Source organism: Neofelis nebulosa, chromosome 13, assembly GCF_028018385.1.
Source record: "Neofelis nebulosa isolate mNeoNeb1 chromosome 13, mNeoNeb1.pri, whole genome shotgun sequence".
In the NCBI taxonomy this organism is placed as follows: domain Eukaryota; kingdom Metazoa; phylum Chordata; class Mammalia; order Carnivora; family Felidae; genus Neofelis; species Neofelis nebulosa.
The window spans coordinates 10,104,849-10,126,219 of record NC_080794.1 but is presented as its reverse complement, the minus strand read 5'-3'; the positions used below and the strand labels follow the sequence as shown (position 1 = coordinate 10,126,219).

The 21,371-nt window shown below is 39.3% G+C and overlaps 1 protein-coding gene and 1 long non-coding RNA gene across 5 annotated transcripts in view; one reads left to right on the top strand and one right to left on the bottom strand.

Annotated features, from left to right (window-relative positions):
* Nucleotides 1–21,371, bottom strand: part of CHRM3 (cholinergic receptor muscarinic 3) — a 522,291-nt gene that overhangs the window by 321,172 nt on the left and 179,748 nt on the right. The window lies entirely within an intron of this gene.
* Nucleotides 1,685–11,663, top strand: LOC131493690 (uncharacterized). Its single transcript, XR_009252798.1, has 3 exons — nt 1,685–1,907; nt 9,580–9,704; nt 10,029–11,663. It is a non-coding gene; the product is annotated as an uncharacterized LOC131493690 (long non-coding RNA).

Below are 21,371 nucleotides of genomic sequence, written 5' to 3'. Positions count from 1 at the left end.
GCTCAGAGATCCCAACTCTCAACACTGTATTTCAGGGGCAGGGGAGGCTCTGGCAAATCATTTGTGCTCTCTTCCCATTGCCCTCAGAGACCTACAGGAGCAAAAACCCCATCAACAAGTTTAGGCTTTTACAGAAGACCCGAGATGCTACTGACAAAAAAAAAAAAAAAAAAAAAAAAAAAAAAAAAAATACACAAACGGAGACGTAAGGAAATGCTAAAGTATAAATGGGTCTCTGCTCGAAGTGAGGTGAGGGACAGTTGGGTGAATAAACACAAGTCAACACTACAATCCCTTGCCTTGATTTTCACAGGACATGAAAAAGAACAAATCAGGGGCGCCTGGGTGGCTCAGTCGGTTAAGCGGCCGACTTCGGCTCAGGTCATGATCTCGCGGTCTGTGAGTTCGAGCCCCGCGTCAGGCTCTGTGCTGACAGCTCAGAGCCTGGAGACTGTTTCAGATTCTGTGTCTCCCTCTCTCTGACCCTCCCCCATTCATGCTCTGTCTCTCTCTGTCTCAAAAATAAATAAACAAACGTTAAAAAAAATTTTTTTTTAAATAAATAAAAAAAAAGAAAAAGAACAAATCAAAAGGTATCAGCTAGAAACAAATTATGATGAGAAACGGAACTTCAGTCATGTCATGAAAAAAAAAACCCCAGCAAAACACCCCACTCGATCAGAATCTGCTACAGGTCAGCTACTGACTTAGTTTTATCGTATGGCATTTTAGCTTTCTGAAATACATCGCCCTCTTGATGAAGCCAGTGAAACGAAACTGAACGTGCCATTATTTTTCTGTAACACACAAAAGAATCAAAACGTTGGAATCACGGAAGGGCAGAGTGTCCAACTCATAGGAAATGTCCCAGGATGCATTTTGATGATGATGATAATAAGATGGCAGGATGATGAAAGACAGGAATGTTCCACCCCCTCCCCCCAAATACACCGAAGCGAATTATAGTTGAATTTTCATCCATAAAGTCTCTTGGTTTGATTTTATTTACTCAGTTGTGTTTATTTTATTTTATTGTTTTGTTTTGACTCCTCCGTTTAAACCGTGAGCTCTCCGGAAAATCAGAACCTAGCTCATCTCTTTGTGAAAAGGTTCGTGTTCTTGGATTCCCCCTCACTCCCTCCTAGAGAAGCACAGAGTGAAATGAAGCCTCTTTTGCTTTCTCTGTCCTGAATCGTGTTTTAAAAACAATTCCGGTCACTTGTGCAGCACTTACACTCACACAAAGTATCTGTATATATGTGCAGACACTCAAAGAAAAACCATTTAGGGGCCTCTTATCCATTAAATTTTAATCTCTTTAAAAAATCAGCAACAGAGATGACATCCGTTTCCTCAGAGACTGCTTCACATTCTGGAACAGCGGCGTGTGTACTGTTGCAAGAAAGGATTCTTCTCCGAATGGGATGATACGGGCTGGATCCATCTTCCGACTTACAATCAATCAACTTCTTAATTGAAATTAAAATTTATCAGGGGATACACTTGTCTTTGATAGTACAATTTTTATCCATGAAGAAGAAACAGCATAGTTTGGTGTGTAGCTTTTTTTTTTTTTTAATGTGTCGTATTCTCCCAGTTTGTTAGTTTTGTTCAGAATTTTTTAAACAATGGACATTCTACTTCAGTTCTCTTAGCGACCTTCCTTACGTATGAGCTGCTGACTGTCTCTCATACTGGCAACAATTCTTTCACTCAAAAAAATAAAATAAAACTTTTAGGGACATATGGCTTTTTTTCCACCTCCAGGTTTCAAATTTACTTGAAAACACCTACACAGAGTTGGAAGTTCCTAAAGTGTCAACAGCTGAAATGTCCCAGGAACTGCGAACGCTTTTCATGTAGAATCAGAGATGGAAAATTACTGGATTTAAAGAATGAAGAAGAAGGTAGGAATTATCTCAACATTGTTTTATTTCTCTGCGACTTCTCACAGTCTAGCGAAACGAGAGATGGAAAAAACAGCCCACATAAAAAATTTCAAACTTTGAATTTTGTAAATCCAGCCAGGTGAAATATACTTTAAGGAGGATTTTTTTTTCTAATTAAAACTAAGAAGCATGAACTAACACTGATTCTTAGTATAAAGGCACTGAATGTTTTGGGCAACGTTCTGTTTCCTAAACATAACATGAGTCACATATAGTACAACAGACTGGTATAACTTAGTATTCAAAATCATGGGACTACTTGTAAAGACTTTCAGTATTCTAAAAACCAACTCTAAAATTAAGGAAATAGAAAGTAGAAGAATATAGTAGTAAATTTTGGCATTGATGTTTATATCAGAACATATTTCCCCTGGTACACAATTCAATTTTCAAACACCCTGGCACTAACTTGGCCATTTTAGAGTAAAATGGTTAAAACAGATTTAGATTTGTTTGTCTAAAGAAAATTCTACTCTCTGCCACCCAAATGGATAAACATTAAACATTGTTTCAAAAGCCTACAATGTTCAGAGCATTGGAGAATTGAAAAGGGAAGTTTAGAAAATGCTACAACAGGGGCGACTGGGTGGCTCAGACAATTAAGTGTCTGACTCTTGATTTGGCTCAGGTCGTGGTCTCACCGTTGTGAAATCGAGCCCTGCATGAGGCTCCACGTTGGGCATGGAGGCTCCTTAAGATTTTCTCTCCCTCCCTCTACCCCTCCCCACTCATGCTGGCTCTCTCTGAAAGAAAGAAAGAAAGAAAGAAAGAAAGAAAGAAAGAAAGAAAGAAAGGGAGAAAGAAAGAAAGAAAGAAAGAAAGAAAGAAAGAAAGAAAGAAAGAAAGAAAAATAAAGAGATGCTCTGATTGAACAAAACATCTTGGAAATACATAGTTTTCAAATACTTAAATAAATCCAATGGTTTTGTGCCTTATAAAAATATAAATAAATGATTAAGTTGAATACCTTAAGTTATGGGAGATATTTCTGAAGACATACTCTTCTCTCAGTTATCAAAATAATACTATTTCCTGGGGCGCCTGGGTGGCTCAGTCGATTGGGCGGCCGACTTCGGCTCAGGTCATGATCTCATGGTCCGTGAGTTCGAGCCCCGCGTCGGGCTCTGTGCTGACAGCTCAGAGCCTGGAGCCTGTTTCAGATTCTGTGTCTCCCTCTCTCTGACCCTCCCCCGTTCATGCTCTGTCTCTCTCTGTCTCAAAAATAAATAAACGTTAAAAAAAAATTAAAAAAAATAATACTATTTCCTTCCCTAAAAGTCTTTCTTAAAAGCTACTGGAATTCTATCTACTGAAATTGAAACAGTGAGGATTTGCTCAAACTGAGAAACGGCCACAAATGTATCTGAAGTTATACATTCTCAAAACACCTTAAAAGTCTGAAACACTGAGTTGAACTTAAGTGAACCTTGACACCAATGACAAGTTGATTTTGCAACAGTAAATTCACAGGTACAACAGTACCACTGCTAATATTCACAACAGAGATGTGCCCGTATAGATACAAACACTGCTTCTTATAAACACAAACATCTTGCAAAATGTATTCTTTGCCAATGCATCTCACGATCCATACCAAATATAGAAAATCCAAACATTTGGGGAAAAGCTTTGTTGCTACCACTTTTAGTCTCTCTTAAACAAAAGTCAACAAACTCCCCAAGTAGTACAACTGTGCTTATCAAATTTGTCTGGTTTTAGAAATGTACTTTTTATTCCCGTGCTTGTAAATCAAATGAGTCATATTGAAAAGTCCTTCGCTTCTGATTTCCAAATATTTTCTTTTTTTAAAAAATATTTGTTTATTTTGGGGGAGAGTGCAAGTGGGGGGAGGGGCAGCGAGAGGGGGGCAGAGGATCTGAAGCGGGGTCTGTGCTGACAGCAGTGAGCCCGATGGGGGGCTCGAACTCACAAACTGTGAGATCATGACCTGAGCTGAAGTCAGACGCTCAACTGACTGAGCCACCCAGGTGACCTCTGATTTCCAAATGTTAAAGCTAATAATATCAAGTTATATCATAACACAGAATGCAGCAATAATTTGTGCCTGGCAAAAATAATTTAGACATGAAAAGGGAGAAAAAGCTCGTCCACTTACGTGTTTTACAATACTTTCTGACACATCCTATGCCTGGATAACTGTTAATACGGCTTAAAAGGGGGAAACATATTAATAATATGGAAAATACCTAAGAGCACAATTAAAGTGGTTATATAGAGCAGTAAATGAGGAACTTGCTTATCAGTGGATTTGAACATCAGGGTTTAATTACAATTCTGAAGATTTATTTACAACTTAATGGCAAGTGCCGCTAAGTAAGGATTATAGGTGCTAAGGATTGCTTTTGAACGAGATTATAATCAACTGCGGTGATATATCAGATGCATTAATGACTTCTGCTTTCCTTGGGCTTGGATGAAGGTCTCCCTTTCAGTGATGCTTGCTTAACCTGGCGGTTCCCTGAGTGTTTGACACTGTATCTTCTGGTGGAGAAATGCTACCTTGCTGGCCTAGTCATAGTGTTCATCGTCTTTAACCTCAAATCACTGCAGGTTGTGCTTCTGGTAAAATTCTGAGCCTGATAAAGAAGTGTGTATATTCTCTTGGATGAGTTTACAAAGAGGCAACAAGTTTGAAATTGTTACCTTCTGCATAGAAGTTGGTCCATGAGTACACTCTTTGAGAGAAATCAACAGAAATAAGAGAACAGACAAAAACCTGGCCATTTGTCTTTGAAAATGGACAGGGGAAAAGGCTGGGGCAGCTACTGATATTAATATAGTTATTATACTTTCTAATATAAGTTAACACAGTTTTCCTAGGTAGTATGAATTCAATATTGAATTATAACAACCTCCTAAACAGATCATAGAATTGATCTCAGGCAAATGAAATAAAATATATGAGCTTTATTATGTTTTTAAAGGAATGGACTAAAGTAAGAAATAACTCAAGCAAATCCAATTATTACTTTTGTTTGACACCCAAACCGATTTTGGAGACCAAAGGAGAAATCAAGGCCTTCAAGCATTAGAGTGAAGATCCAAACACAAACAAAAACAAAAAACTTGACAATTTCTGGTAAGGAAAAAAAAATGGCAGGTATATTATGGATGAAGAATAAAATCTTAGTTTTAAGGTCAATCAATCATGGTAGATCACTTTCTGCTCAGATAATTATAAAGAGCACGTTTCTAGATTAGCTATATTTTTGAGAGAAAAAGGCCAAAACCTCTTCATCGCAATGATGCTTTCTGAGAATAAAGTTTCTTTTTCTTTTTGTTTAATTAAAAAAAATTTAATGTTTATTTATTCTGAACTCAGAGCTGATGGTCCATACATTTACTTAAGAGGTTATGAAAACTCCAGAATATTCATTCAGAGTAATCTTTCTGTTCATTTGTTTCAATAAAGACTAGCATGGTAAAGGTTGCTACGGCGCTTTAAAATGAAAAGAAATAACACATCTTAAGTAGTAAATATAAGTCTCTGTTTTCTCCCACTCAGATGGTATAACCATATTCTTTCACCTCTGCCGTGAACTATCTATTGGAGACAAAAGGATAGGATGATTCACACTATGGGCAAGACAGTGAAGTGTGTAAGCCGCCTGTCTCGGGGACCGGGGGATATCAGAAAAGCAGAGGCCAAGGGGAAAGTGTTTTTAAAACAACAACCACCACATTTTCCATCTGGGTGGATGTTAGAGCAGTGGTGTCTAAAATGGATGCATGCCTTAGAAGGAGAGGAGTGCGTCACAGGGAAGGAAGAGTGATTCAGTTTTAGAGAACTGACTGAAAATTGCTGGGAGTGAAGAACTGACTGAACAATGGAGAGTTGTTACAAACCAGGCCATGTATCACTGGGTAGTACGAGATGCTACACACTCAGAAGCTTGGCAGTTGGTTGAAACGGAAATTCAAGATGGAGGCCAAGGTTACTCCAGAGATACAGGTGGGGAGGTCTTCTCCATACAGAGCTTTCAGGTTTTCTGTTATTTTAAATGTGACACACAGAACCAAACGGATTATTTTCCAGCTGTGCTCTGACCAGTGCCTGGGATAATGAGCTTAATACTTACTGTGATATGAAGCCTGTTTCCATTAACAGTAACTGTGGACGAGAGGTTGAGTTGGGATTTCAGCAGCTACATCTTACAATGGGCTTATACTGAAGTTTGTGGTCAGCTAAAATCTTCAGACCTTTTCATTTAAGTCAGTGCTTCTCCTGTCTTTTATCTGTGATAACATTTTTAATTTAAATATAGGATTTTATGTTTATTCCTGTTATATTTAATCTTTTTGGTTTTGATCCAGCAATTCAAATTCAGCCTGCCAAAAATTCAGATTGCTAAATAAGGGATACCAATCAGCAGTTTTCCATCTTCCCTGGAGAAACTAAGGAACTTCAAGTTAAAAATGCATCCTGAAAAATTTTAGTAAGATATAAAGAATTTCTTAAAAGAAGGGTCAGAGAGGCAGAATAGATACAGGGAAAGTTTTTGGTCTCTGCTTTGTAAAAAATGAAATTATCAAGACATTTTTTTAAAGTTTATTTAAGACAGAGCAGGGGAGGAGCAGAAAGAGAGAGAGGTGGGGAGAGAGAATCCCAAGTAGACTCCATGTTGTTAGCACAGAACTTGACACGGGGCTTGAACTCAAGAACCGTGAGGTCATGACCTGAGATAAGACCAAGAGTTGGACACTCAACCCACTGAGACACCTAGGCACCCCTAAAGACATTTTTTTATTATAAAATTTCATCTTATGCAAAATGGTTAAAACATAGTTCTTTAAGTAAACTTGTATCCCTGCCTCAAGGAGAATTGGCCACCCTTTCTTTGTGTCCCAAATGTATCTTGTTTTATATGTAGGTCATAATACTGGTAAGATGTATTGCCCATTTTGCCCATTGGTCTACTTTTTATGCTCAACTGTGAGGTCTTGGGGATATTGTATTGGTCTTGAAATCCCTAGATGTATAATGGGCATTTGAAAAAATTTTTTAATGTTTATTTATTTTTGAGAGCGAGAGAGAGAGAGAGAAAAAGAGAGCACGAGTGGGGGAGAGGCAGAGAGAGAGGGAGACACAGAATCCGAAGCAGGCTCCAGGCTCTGAGCTGTCGGCACAGAGCCCGATGCGGGGCTCAAACTCACGAACCATGGAATTATGACCTGAGCTGAGGTCGGATGCTTAACCAACTGAGCCACCCAGGCTCCCCTAGATTTTTTAATGATCAACTTAATAAATCACTGAATGAACTGAAGGCAAAGTATGAGGTAAAAGGAATCAGTCATTTCATCTACAAACATTCAGCATCTCTGACTGAGCTTGAGATCCTTAGGGACAAGGCCACTGCTTGACCCGAGGAAGCGAGTCAGACAGACCAGATAATCTATGAAGGTGACCTTGAGTCTTGTGGATCCATCACACCCACGAATTTAGGTCTAAGGCCATTTACATACAAATATTATAACATGCCTCAGAGAGAAATATAAAATAATAGAAGATTTAAAAAAAATTAGTGATGCCTAAAATGTGGGTTTTCATACAAAAATCAAAGACCCTATTATTTTATATTTATCACTAAGGTATTTTATGGCACTTGTAAATGAATGGTCTCACTTCTGAAGTCATGGACTTCACAGGGACTTCTGTAGAACTTCAGACACAAAGTCAGAAATATATAGTTTTATGTAATTTTCATGTACTAATATATGATTTTTTTTTCATGAACGGTGCTTGCATTTGGTACCTTGAATCATCTTTGGCAGAGAGAGGTCTACGAATGTAGGAGGCTATTTTCACTCAGTTGAGTGAGTTAGTAGATACGAAATTTGGTTCCTCATTGAAATCAGTACATTAACTATTCGTAAGTTAATACACTGTTTGGTTCTCTTATAACGGTGCTTCAAAAACTCAATAAAGTAAGTGTTTTGCTTTTTTGTAACACCTGAAGGTCTATGATGGCTTTATAAACCCATTTCCTTTTCTACAAAGTTGTACGGGCACTTGTGAACTATCATATACATGTGGGTATATGCAATCCACTTCTCTACACAGCTAAAGCCTGTATGTTTGTTTGTTTGTGTGTGGTTTGTTTTTTTTTTTTGTTTTTTTTTTTTTGTAAAATGCTGTTATAAGAAGCATTTCCCCCAGCTTGTATACTGCTGGCCTTCTGGTTCCTCTGTTGCAAAGCATGACGAGCACAAGAGAGCTAAAAATATATATATGTATTTTTTTAAGTATCCCAGTGCCTTTCCTTTTATTTTCCTTTTGATTTTTTCCTTTTATTTTCCTTTTGATTTTCAAAATCATCCTTTGTTTGCAAAAGTAAGATGATTGTCTATTCACGCCCTGCAATAGAACATCTGAAAATGGAAAATGAAAAGACACGACTGAACACTCCTAGTGGGGGTCTGATTATAGCCACACATCGAACAGATGATCCTTTACTCAGTCAATAATTGCTTACTGAGCTTCTCTCATACTATGCACTATGCTACCTATTGGAGGTCTATGAATTCTAGAGACAACACTCTGTTAAGGATAATAAAAATACCTCCATATGGTATATAAGCACTTCCAGACGTAGGACCTTCATCTCCAAAGACCAGTTTCAACCAGACAGTGTGAAGGCTGATCAATATTCTAGATTACAGTTTCATAAATATTGTCCCCAGGCTCATCCACTCCTTGGGAGCTGCAGGAATGGTATTCTAACTAGCAAATGAACCAATCTGCATACATGCTTAAATCAAGTTTGTTTAAAATTAGAAAATGGCATAATGTATTCAAAAGTTTTTATGCAGTATTCACATAGAATTAAAAATATGCCACATGGTTTGCATTAAGAGAGCAGAGATGTGTGGCTCGTCTACGGGTCTAATAGAATGTTCAAAAACCAAACTTCAAGAGACCTTTGTACTTAAGTAAAAATGGAAAAATAAAACCAGAATGTAGGAGTTTGTTTTACCGGTCTACTAAAAGTATACTTAGCACCTGCAAGAAAGCTATATTGGTGGATCAGATATGTCAAATTTAAGCCAATATGAAGCTTCTTTTGTTGCTTAGCCCCAGAGAAAGTTTCTTTATAAATGAATCTCAGAAAATGTTTCTCTTTGCCAGAACACGCTTTTGTAACTGTGGCTATAATTCCTGAATTAAGCCCTGGAAAAATGACTTTGTTGCTGCTTAGGGGTTAGAGAAATGGAGAGAGGAAGGGAGGAGTGTAGGGCAGAGAGACAGGCAGATAAACAGAAAAATAAAATAAAGACTAGTGTCTGTAGGTAATTTAAACAGTTTTGCCAACCTCACTATTTTAATTGCATAGCTGGCTTAAAATTCCCCAGGGTACTGACTCCAAGGCCACCCTCTGCTTCCTCATGTCCCAACCTGGCCTGTAAATGATGGAATTTCTTGATGAGAAGCAAAGTTCTTTCTGGTGTGTGTGTGTGTGTGTGTGTGTGTGTGTGTGTGTTTGGGGGTGGGGTGAAGTAGGAGGAGGAGATCCTTCTATCTCGCTTTCCACCATATTTTCCATGAAAAGGAAAAGAGCAGCAGTAAACCGACTGGTAAGAGGCTAATCTCTCTGGTGCATGGTATTTACAGGACGGAGGGCTGAGCTCTCCGCTCAAGTGGGAACTGACCTCCGACCCATGTCTGTCTGTGGTGAGTGTCACAGCCCTGCAGGAAGCAACCGGGACCTAACTGGCTGCTCCGTTGGACACCTGTGGGTAAGGCTGAGGGCACACCTGCCAGAGGGAGGGCCTGGAGGGTCACACCGAGCTCGGGGGCTTGACTCTGGTCTTCCTGTGACAGACTGTGGTGGGTAGAGCTGAGGTCAATCCTCCCCTGGTTCAGGTGAGAGGACATGCTCCAAGCTTTCTCTACAAGCCCAGAAAGGTACAGCCCTCAGAAGTTAGTAGGAGCCCCAGATTTCTCCATTAGTCATATTTTCAAATCCAACTTCACCAAAAAGACCTGTGTTGGGAGATGCCAATATCCACCCTAAATAAAACTTAAGCTTTCACCTTCCTTTTTCTCTTCCTGTCTACCAGACAGAATCTAGAAAGAAGAGGCAATATACCAGCACCACAAACCTCCAGGACCAATCCTAGAACTGGCTGTAGCTCATTATGTAGCTCAGAAAGTGCAAGAAAATGATTTTAACTTACTCCAAAAATTTAAGAAGCCTCCTAGCACATTTTTTTTCCTTGAGTGCCAAAGTTATAATCTTCACACAGAAATAAGAAGGAAGCATGAAGCATATCTGCTTCATAACATCCCAAAATATATAATGAAAAGCGTTGAAGTGTTTCTCAAAGAACACCTGAATAATTTCTGAATAAATTAATGGTGAATTTAAGAATAATCTCCCTGAGACATTGAAGAATGGGAAGGGGATTATTTTCTGGCCTTGAATTTTGGTTCTAAGAGGTAACTATAATTTTATTTCTGCCTGTGTTTTGATTCGTATGAGTATCCAAAGCCCTGACATTTGCTTTGAGAAACTTCCATGCTGCAAAAAATAGACTGCAGTCCGAGTTCACCTCGGCAGTTTTTGCATAAAGGCCTTGTGGCTGTGTGGACCACAGTTATATATTAATAGGCTTTGGTGTAATTCCAGAGCTGAAATCCACTAAGAAATGGCAACAAAAAAAACTATATAACTTTCCATCAGTTCCGACTCGGCTTGGCCTCAGATACTGTTTTATGAACAATCTAAACATCTTATCACATCAATTCACAGACACCAGGGTCTCTGGGCCTGTCTACTTCTTGAGGCACAGCAGTTTAGATAGAAATGATTCCTATGGAGCATGGAGGTGGAAAGTGGATGGAATGCTGCTCCATCAGATCAAGATTTGCATCACGATCGATTAGCTGAGTTCCCCTAGCAAGACTGTGCCCCTGGGCTTAACTATTCCCATCTCGAAACTGGGAATAGTAAATAAAACCGACATCATAGAGGAAAACCTTTTTTTTTTTAGAGTGGAAGCAAGGGCACATGAACACTGAGTTCTTTTCCTTTCTCCATGCATCCTGTGCAAGATTTAAAAGGAAGTGGTGACCAGTTTACAGACCGAGTTAATCTTGATGTGGCCATTTAGAATTCATATTCTGTCTCTTAAAGTACAAGGACTTCTTGAACTACAACTCTCCACTGGCTTTCATAACATTCAGCCTGCAAATCAGGAAAGATCGGCCTGCCAAGCATTTATAGCCACCTTCAACTGTGATCATTAGATGTAGGCTACACTGGACCCATTCAGCTCAGTGTTTACTCTTTAATATTGCTGCTTAGGGAAAGGCTGACATGGGTGCTTTTGATGACAACATGATCAAAGGCAAGGTGTTTCTCCTACATACCTCCGAACTACTAAGGGCTGCCCGGGTCCCAGTCCATGAATACAGCACATCTTATCTTCTTGTAATCATCTTGGTCTTTGTTTTACTAATGTTAGATATGCTGCTCAAAATCTTTGCCTATTGACCTCAGCTTCAAATCTCTTTCTCCTATCACCAAACAAAATACCTTATAGTCCTGACCAGGACCCTCACAAAGGTCTTGACCACCTATTTTTTTTCTCCCAGAAAACACATTTGGATATTCACGAGACAGGAGCCACAGTGGCTCTTACTCAAATGACATGTCCAGTTTATCATCCTTTTAGTATCAAAGTTTTTCGGCATTTTCCTGTTAATTTATGACTGAAAGTATGCATAGATCTATATACATACACTGTGTCTCCAAACAATCATGTAGGTCATTTTTCAACTTTTATTGGGTTGATTTCATGAAGAACTATTGCCTCTTACGGCTGTAAGTCATGGGCCTATTTGAATTATTCTAACCAGAACCAAGTGCAAACGTTCACAAAATAATCTGAGCTTAGAATTATAACACTGGTATCTGATATATGAATTCTAGGTCTTAATGAGCTTCTAGACTATCAGAGAAGACAACTTACGTATTGCTGGTCAACACAATGCCTACACAACCGACAGACGCTTTTCCAACTGGCATTTTGAACGAATTATGAGGAATGCGCCCTGAACTGAGGACAGAAGGTGTCACTACAGGTGACACTTTGTGGGGCTCAATCTGAACAGGAACAAGAATCCTCTAAACCTAGATCTTCCTGACTCTCTTCTCAACACAAGGCTTTACCGCTCTCAGCAGCTTCTGATTTGATGTAAATCATAGCATTTTTTTAGACGATTTCATGTTCACCCTTACCTTCTCTCTTCTTCCAGAGGCTCTGAAGCACACTATTAAAATATTTCAATTAAGCTTAACAAAACTATAAAACAATGGTTATTTTTAAAAATCTCAAGAGCCCAAGAATTTGAAATAGACACTAATCATCAGTATTTTTGTGTCTTCCATATCAGCTACCCAGATGGCTATTCCAATCAAACCTGAGAGAAACACAGCTTGGCTTTGACATTCTGGTGCTGAGCATGGTCTGGGAGGGGGAAGGAGGGCTCTGGGGCCAGTTGGCAAGGGCAGAAGCAGATCTTGTCTACTACCCAAGGCTTCTTCATCTTCATGGAGTCATAAGGTTTGAGTCTATGGTGTGTCCATTGGGCAGCAGGCTAGGAGGGAACCCATAATTTAAAACATTTTTTTTCTTTAAAAAAAAATTTTTGTTAACGTTTATTTATTTTTGAGACAGAGAGAGACAGAGCATGAACGGGGGAGGGGCAGAGAGAGGGAGACACAGAATCTGAAACAGGCTCCAGGCTCTGAGTCATCAGCACAGAGCCCGATGCGGGGCTCGAACTCACGAACCACGAGATCATGACCTGAGCCGAAGTCGGACGCTTAACCGACTGAGTCACCCAGGCGCCCCAAACATTTTATTTTCTAAATAGTCACAAGATTTTTGCAAAACTTCCCCAGCTAGAGTAAATAAAAATGAACGATTAGTAACCATTCTGACAATAAAAATGTGCTGGGTGATAAAAATTAAAACAAAGTCCTCTTATGGTGATTACACTGATGACTTTATACTGTCATGATGCCAAATGAGAGGAATTAAATAAATCTTATGTTACTGCTCAGAAAAGGGGGTGAAAGGGAGGAGAAAGGGAGAGAAGAACAATTCAAAAATTGTGAAATTACTTTCAAAGTAATTCTTGGCTAAGTAATTAACCAGTAAAAATAGATACTGAGACTTAGTACCCCTATACTAAATTGACCTACATTACCATTTCTTTGTGTCTGTGTCCTATCTTCTCAACTACATTGTCCAAAACTTTGAAGACACACACTGTGCCTTATACCTGCTATATTTAGCACAGTCCGAACCATAGCAGAGCATTTACTAAATACTTTTTGAACAAATGCATTCTTTCTTATGCCTAGCATTCAGTAAGACTTAGTAAATATAAGCATTTTTGAGACTGATGATATATTCCACTGCTTCCATGTTTTATAAACTCAATGAATCATTCATGATTAAGCTATAAACAAATACATATGCATATTTAATATAAAATACTACAAATAGTATTAACATACTGGTTTCCATATGGTTCATTCATACATGAGACCTGCCCTCATAGAATTTCACTCTCCCAGGAAAAATAGGCACTGAACTATGAACTAAAGTGTGGTGAGTGGTGGTGTGGGCAAGTCACATGGTCCATAGTGAGCAGAGGCTCACTGAAAGGGTGACAGGGGAGATGCTAGCCAGCCCAGTGAGCCAGCTTGAGTGTAGGCGTGGGTGTGAGTGAGCTCTCATGCCAGAGAAGCCCAGACACATGCAGCCTCTCGAGAGGTAGCAGGAAAAGACAGAGTGGCCTATGGGGACTCTGGAGAGCTCGCCAGGTAAGGTATCGGAAGGTGTCTTGCAAATCAAATAAAAGCCATAGGACTTGATCCCAATGGAAGACACTCAAGACTTCTGAGAGAATTCACAGCTTGAACCCGTCAGGAAGATCCATGTGATTTTAAAGGTTCCCATTAGTTGCTGTGTAAAGAACAGATTCTAGAGGGGAATGACTTAGTTAGGGGGCAGGCTACAGTGCTGTTTCAGTAACTCAGGTGACAGACCATGATGGCATGGACTTGGACAGCATTGGGGAGATGAATTTCAGAGGCTGGAGGGGGAAAGCATGTTTAGTCTGAGAGGTGGTATGTTTGAGATGCCTGCAGAATGCAAGGGGTGATGTGCAATAAAATGTAGGATGTACTATTCTGGAGCCCAGAACATCTTTGCTATCCAGAGAAATTGTTTGAGAGCCAGGGGCACGTGGCTGGTAACCGGAGCCACACTGTGCATGGGCTCTCAACTGGGAGATTTTCCACTTGAGTGAACAATGATTCTACAGGTAGAAAACCGAGTTTGTGATAAAATAATTCAAATACTCGGGGGCCTGGGTGGCTCAGTCGGTTGAGTGACCGATGACTCTCGATTTTGGCTCAGGTCTTGATCTTGTGGTGCCCGAGTTCGAGAACTGTGTCGGGCTCTGCACTGACAGTGTGGAGCCTGCTTGATATTCTCTTTCTCCCTCTCTCTCTGCCCCATCTCCTGCTCTCGGTCTCTCAAAGTAAATAAATAAACTTAAAAAAAAAAAAAACTCAAACACTAAAAAGGTAAGTACTATGGACCTCCTTATTTTACACAGAGATGGTTCATTTTTTTGAATGAGACAATATATTGATTAAAAATAAGTGTTTTTAGCAAAGTAAGCCTGCTAATTCTCTAGGGTGATGGTGCAGTCGAAATCCTCTTTAGTATGACATTTTCAGGCTGGTTAGAGCACAGAGGAAAAAGTCATAAAGGTTGGCAGGCTGGCATAATTTATACCACCCAAGAGTATCCTATGTTTGTAGCACACAAATGGTTTCACTCAGCACACAATCTACCTTTACTGTGCTCTCGCTCAAGAAATTCAAAATTTTAGTTATTTAAGTGACATCTACTTGCAAAACGGTTAGGTTAAAAAGTCCTACAAATATTGGATAGTTATATGTATTCATTTCTATGTATGCTTTTATATTATTGTGACAACATTATGGCAGAGATGAAAAAGGATAAAAAGAAAGATATTATAAATCATTCGTAGAATTTATTTTCTCTGCACTGTATATAGTGAAAAGTATGAAAATGTTTCTCCTAATTTCTTTACAGAATAGCAAAGTGAATAGACGCACAGAATAGATGCACAGGCTTTGGAATCAGGCAACCTAAGTTCAAGCCTTGAACTTGAATAATGCCCTAACTTAATCTCCTAAACCTCAGTTCCATCATCTATAGCATGGGATATTACCTAACTTTTAGGGTTACTGTGAGCTTTAAGTGAGATCATGTAATTAAAGCATTAGCATAGAGCTGGTCACCCACAGATCACTCAACACATGGTTAACCATGGTGAATTGTGTTCAGTTAATGATTGTGCCTTCATCATGTCCGTATCCACAAGGTGACCAGTACAGGGAGTCTGGCTTTGTAGGTGCTCAATAAATATTTACCCAATGGAAACTCAGTAAGCATTTGATACACACACTCACACATGCACACGCATATACATATGCACACGCACGCACAAACAGGCAAGTCTCAGCAATAACTCTCCTTAAGAAGAGAGTGTTGGTATCAGACAGGCCTGGATTCAAATCCCAGCTTTGCCACTGACTAGCTGTGTGATGTTAAGCAACGTCTAACCCTCTAAGCCTTGATTTCTCCCTCTGAAACAGAAGGATAACCATATCTGCTTCATAACAATGCTTTAAAATTTAAATAAGAACTTTTTTTTGAGCAGTACAGTTTATTTGGTAAAGGTACCTTTTTCATTGTAAGTCCTCACCATATTCCTCTTCCTCCTCATTACTAGTATTCTCGTTCGAGAAACAAAACCACACATACAGAACTACAAGTTCTGTGGAGTTACTACGTGGTTCCTATAATAATTTCTTACCAAACAATCCTTAATTAAAATGAACAGCAAGGGCCATCTTGAGAGGGTTAAAAAAAAAGGTGATAAACCACAACTTTGGAGTACTGTGAGGTCTGTGTAAAGGGCCATGTCCCTGGGTCACTGCCAAGTGCTCGGAGTTTGACCCCAAAGGCCTGTGTTTGGTAGTGAAATGCCCTAGAGGTAAGGAACTCTGTTCCAACAGAGAGATATGTTCATCTAAAAAAGCCAATCTGAAGAAGCACATTCACTGAAAACCTCCACATGTTAAAATCATATCAAAGTTCTTTACTTGTGTATAACAAATGTGAACATATATATATAGTATCTACATATATACATAGAGTATATATATATACATAGTGTATATATAGTATATAGTATATAAATAGTAAATATATTTGGCAAAGCGGTGCATCTAATCTCACATACAGGTAACAACAGGGAGAGAGCACAGGTGGATATTCTGACACTGGGTCTGAAAAACAGAGCAGAAACATTCAACTGTGCTGTCAGGTTTGATAACCTCTCAATGACTACAAATCAATCATTTAACAGTTTTTTCTTTCGTTGAGTGAGAATCTAAGAGTGACTTTCCAACAAGGCATAAACAGTCACTAAACTCTTTGCAAAAAAAGAATATTATATAAATAGTCACCAAGTGAGAACAGCAAGGAGGAATTTTAGTTTCCTTCCTTGTTAGATAATAGCATCTGAATAATTTGATTAAAAAAGAAAACATGGAAACTGATCATAATACTCACTTGAATATATTTATTTAGTCAATTTCGTCTCAACTAACAATGTGTTGGTGTGCACGAGTGCACATTGTTTCCTGAAGAGCACAGTCTAGTTCCTGGTTCAAAGAGACTTGGGTTTAAAATATGGGGAAAAAGAATGTCATCTGTGTATTTATAAATCCCCTTAGTGACAGAGGAGGGGTAGGTAATTAACAGAAGCAATGTGGATGCATCCAATAATCTTCACTGAGTCCATACAGCACCAAACTATGGACAAAATATATGGACAAAGGGCACATAAATGAGGACAGCATAGTGTCCTCAGCATAGTGGTTAAGAATATTCGGGCTTGTGGGGTGCCTGAGTGGCTCAGTTGGTTGTGCGTCTGACTTGGGCTCAGGTCCTGATCTCACAGCTCATGGGTTCGAGCCCCCCATCGGGGTCTGTGCTGACAGCTCTCAGCCTGGAGCCTGGTTCAGATTCTGTGTCTCCCTCTCTCTCTGTCCCTCCCCCTGCTCGCACTTTGTCTCTCTCTCTCTCAAAAATAAATAAACATTAAAAAAAATTTTTAAAGGAATACTGGAGGTAGGCTGCTTGAATTCAAATCTCAACTCAAATATCTTTGGGCTGTAGGACCCTGGACAAATCACTTAACATCTCTGTGCCTTGGTTTCCTCCTCTACAATATGGTGATAACCACAGTTGCCTACCTCCTAGTGTTTGGGGGAAGATATATAAGTTCATACAGAAGCATAAAATACAGCAATGCCTGCCATAGAGTGAGGACCAAGTATTAACTATTAGGAAAGACTGATAAAAACAATTTAGAAGATCTAAAATTCAAAATGAGTTATAGGGCACAACTCTCATTAAAGGCAAGAAGAATTATCTCGGGAGTAAGAAAGCTTGCACGGACTGCTTCTGGACAATCGGGTTGTGTTACTGGATGAGAAAGTGAAAGTGGAAGAGACTAAAACATCTCCAGCTTTTAACGTATTTTTTTTTTTTTGTCTTCTCTGTCAAGAAAAATGAGCTCCTAAGTGTATGTGAAAATTGCTAAGATGAAATTCAAAGTCAGCTACACGAAAGCAGGGATTACACAGGTTGCTCTAAGGGAAAAATCTACTATCCTTGCCTCCGGTGAAATACCTTTACAGGCACTGAAGAATCCACAAGTAAGAATATTTAGCTGTGACTGGTGACCTTTAAAACCATATACAGAACATCAAGAGTTCCAATGGCTCTGGAAAATTATACATGTTGTTCCAATTCCCCAAAAGCAGTGTCATTTCCAAATATTGAGACTAATCTGTTTGATATTCCAGAAATGATTCTATAACAGATTAGCATAGTAAAGGACATCATGAAAAGAGACTGGGGAATCCCTAAGGACCACTATGGGTTTAGTAAGATAGTACATGTCAAACTAATTTCAACACTTTCTTTGTTAGGCTTGGAAGATTGGTAATTTAGGGAAATGTGGGATAAAATAAAACCTGGGGCCAGAAAAGCATTTAATAAGGTCTGTCTTGATGCCTTCATTCAGCCACTTCATCATTCATTCAACAGCTATTTCATAAATGCTCAAATTATGCCAGAATAGAATTCAAGTCTCTTATTGGAGACAAGTGGTGAGACATTCATGCTCATAAATATAATAACGAGACAGTGAGATATTTAAAATGCAAAGTCAATAGGATCTCATTATTCAAGAAAACGGGGATGAAAACATCCAAGTCTCTTCAAGTTTCCTGAATGTGGGTAGCTGTACATCAAGGGTTCTCAGTAGCCCCCACTGGTGTTGATCTGGAAGCATGGGAATCACTTAGGGAACCAATTTCAACCATGCATTCTGGGCGGGAGACCAGGAAATTCTGGGTCAGGTCTCCGGGATGAGTCCTGGTGGTCTCTTCGTGTAAAATGCTCTTGAGGTGGTTTTGAAATTTATCTGGGCTTTGGAACTGCTGAAAAGACGGTATTTAGTAAAGAGCTTAACCCAGGATAATGAGATTCATTTTATAAAACCCTACACACCCCTCTCTATCCATTCTGGTAATTCAGGTCATTTTCAAGGCAGTCACATAAGAAGTCATATACTAATGACAAAAACAGTATCATTGAATTAAAATACGAAAGACTGCTTCTGCTGAATGTCCTTCTGATTCTGCAGCATCATCATTTGAATGTTGACCATGCTAGTTGATTCTGACCTTTATTGATAGATTTGACTTTTGGAAAAAGTCCAGTTATTCAGAGTTAAATAATACCAGTAAGGTGCATCCTTAACTTTATTTTTTGGAACAAAGTGGTATCACTGAGGTAGATGCACTATATATATCTATCTATCTATATATATATATATAGATAGATATATATATATTTACCAGAAACATTCCCTGAGTTTCACTGATATATATCGATATAGATATATATCGATATAGATATATATCGATATAGATATATCAGTGAAACTCAGGGAATGTTTCTGGTAAATATAAAAATATGAAATTTAATTGAAAACATACAAAAATGTGCACAAACATTTCTTGTACCAGGAACTGCAAAGCCACAAGACACAGAGTCAGAAATGTATTTACTATAATTGCACCCATAGATGCGACCGTAAGATACTGTAACTTGTCAAAAGAATTAGCTGGTCTTCCATAAGGACAACCATCTTTGTGATCTGATTTCAGGGGTATTCCAGAGTTTACATCTTAAAAGAAAAATCTCATTTCTTTGGTCCCTTGCAGATACCCAAAATCCAACCATAAGCGTTCTATTCCTCAGGCCGAAAGCATTGATCATTATAAAAATGCACATACCCTTGGGAAGAATGACATAATAAGCCTTCTCACATATTAATGTCTTCACATTAATAAGTCTGTCATTTCCTTCATGAACAGGGTTTTGCTAGAACTGTAATGATTCTCCTGAGGGGTCAGAATACCCGTGATGGGCACTTTAGGTGAGTGCCATTGACAGGAAAGTGAGCATGCTGTAAATGAGACCTGCCTCCTTCAGGATGATGCATGGCTGAGGCACGTTGGAAATGGCAACCAATACATAAATCCGACAGGAAGCACGCTTTGGGCAAAAAAAATTTAGAATGTAACATTGAAACGTGGTGAATTTTGTGCAGAATTTTATAACAGAATAGGTACCAGTGCCAAAGTTAGTAAACAGTTTGTACTCAGAAGCAATCATTATTCCAAAACCCAAGTGCACGTTGTTAACAGTTTTAAGAATTTGTATAACCCGTCACTCTTTAACTGTGAGGCAGGGGAGAGGGTGGTGCATGTGGTGGTGACAACAGCGGGACGTGACCCCCTTGCATGAGAAGATCATGCATCAATCCCAACGGAGCTGGCCTGCAGGTTTGGCCCATCCTTATCTCAGATGTGAGAACTGCATTCGTTATGAATATTCTCTAAACAGCTTGTTTTCCACTATGTTTTTCGAGATGTAGATGAACAGGGAACAGTTTCTCATTTTAAAATAAAATTGGGGCACCTGGGTGGCTCAGTCAGTTAAGCCTCTGACTTCGGCTCAGATCATGATCTTACGGTTTGTGAGTTCGAGCCCCACGTTGGACTCTGTGCTGACAGCTCAGAGCGTGGAGCCTGTTTCAGATTCTGTGTCTCCTCTCTCTGCCCCTCTACCTCTCATTCTCTCTCTCTCTCTCTCTCTCTCTCTCTCTCTTTCTCTCAAAAATAAAAAAAACGTTAAAAAATTTTTCAAAAATAAGATTAAATTAAAAGGGGGCACCTCGGTGGCTTAAGGGTCCGTCTTTGGCTCAGGTCATGATTTCGCAGTTCACGAATTGGAGCCCTACGTCAGGCTCCTTGCTGTCAGTGCAGAGCCCTCTTTGGATCCTCTGACCTTCTCTCTCTCTGCCCCTCCCCCTCTTTGATTCAAAGAATCAAATGCCCTCTTTGATTCAAAAATAAACATTAAAAAATAATTTAGAGGAGGAATCACAAACCAATGAAATTTCTAATATGTCAGTTTCAGTTTAAAGATCTCAAATGGTCTTGAAAATTCTGAACTGTTTGTGATAATTTTTCCCCCTGGAAATGTTTTTATATCGAGAAATAAGTAACTTATCTTTAAAGGTAAAATCTCTATGTGTTTACTCTTTACTCTTTGCTGGTGCGTGTTTGCGAGCACAAGGAGTGTTGTTCAGAGGGTCACAAAGAGGAGGTGTTGGTCTTCTTTTTATTAAGTTTATTTGTTTATTTAGAGAGGGAATATTCACAGGAGGGGCAGAAAGGAAGAGAGAGAATCCCAAGGAGGCTCCGCACTGTCAGTGCAGAGCCTGACTTGGGGCTCGAACTCACGAATTGTGAGATCATGGCCTGAGCCAAAATCAAGAGTTGGACGCTTAACTGCCTGAGCCGCCCAGGTGCCCTGTTGGTCTCTTTGCTGCGTTGAAGCACGTGTGGCCCACAGTAATTGTGCAGACACTGTGTACTTTCATTAATCCCTCATCGTGGACCATACCTCTCACCAGTTACTTCTCTCAAACTTGCTTTAAAATAAGGGTCATTCCAATGTTCTTTCTGATAACACTTCCCAAAATAATCTCAAGTACCTCTTCTAACCATCACAATTTCACTTATAATTGCCACTAACTACAGACCCTGGGAGGAGGGGCGTAGGATGAGGGGAGAAGTCTAGTCTCCCAGAATGAATGAATAAAGAGAATGTGGTATATCCATACAACGGAATACT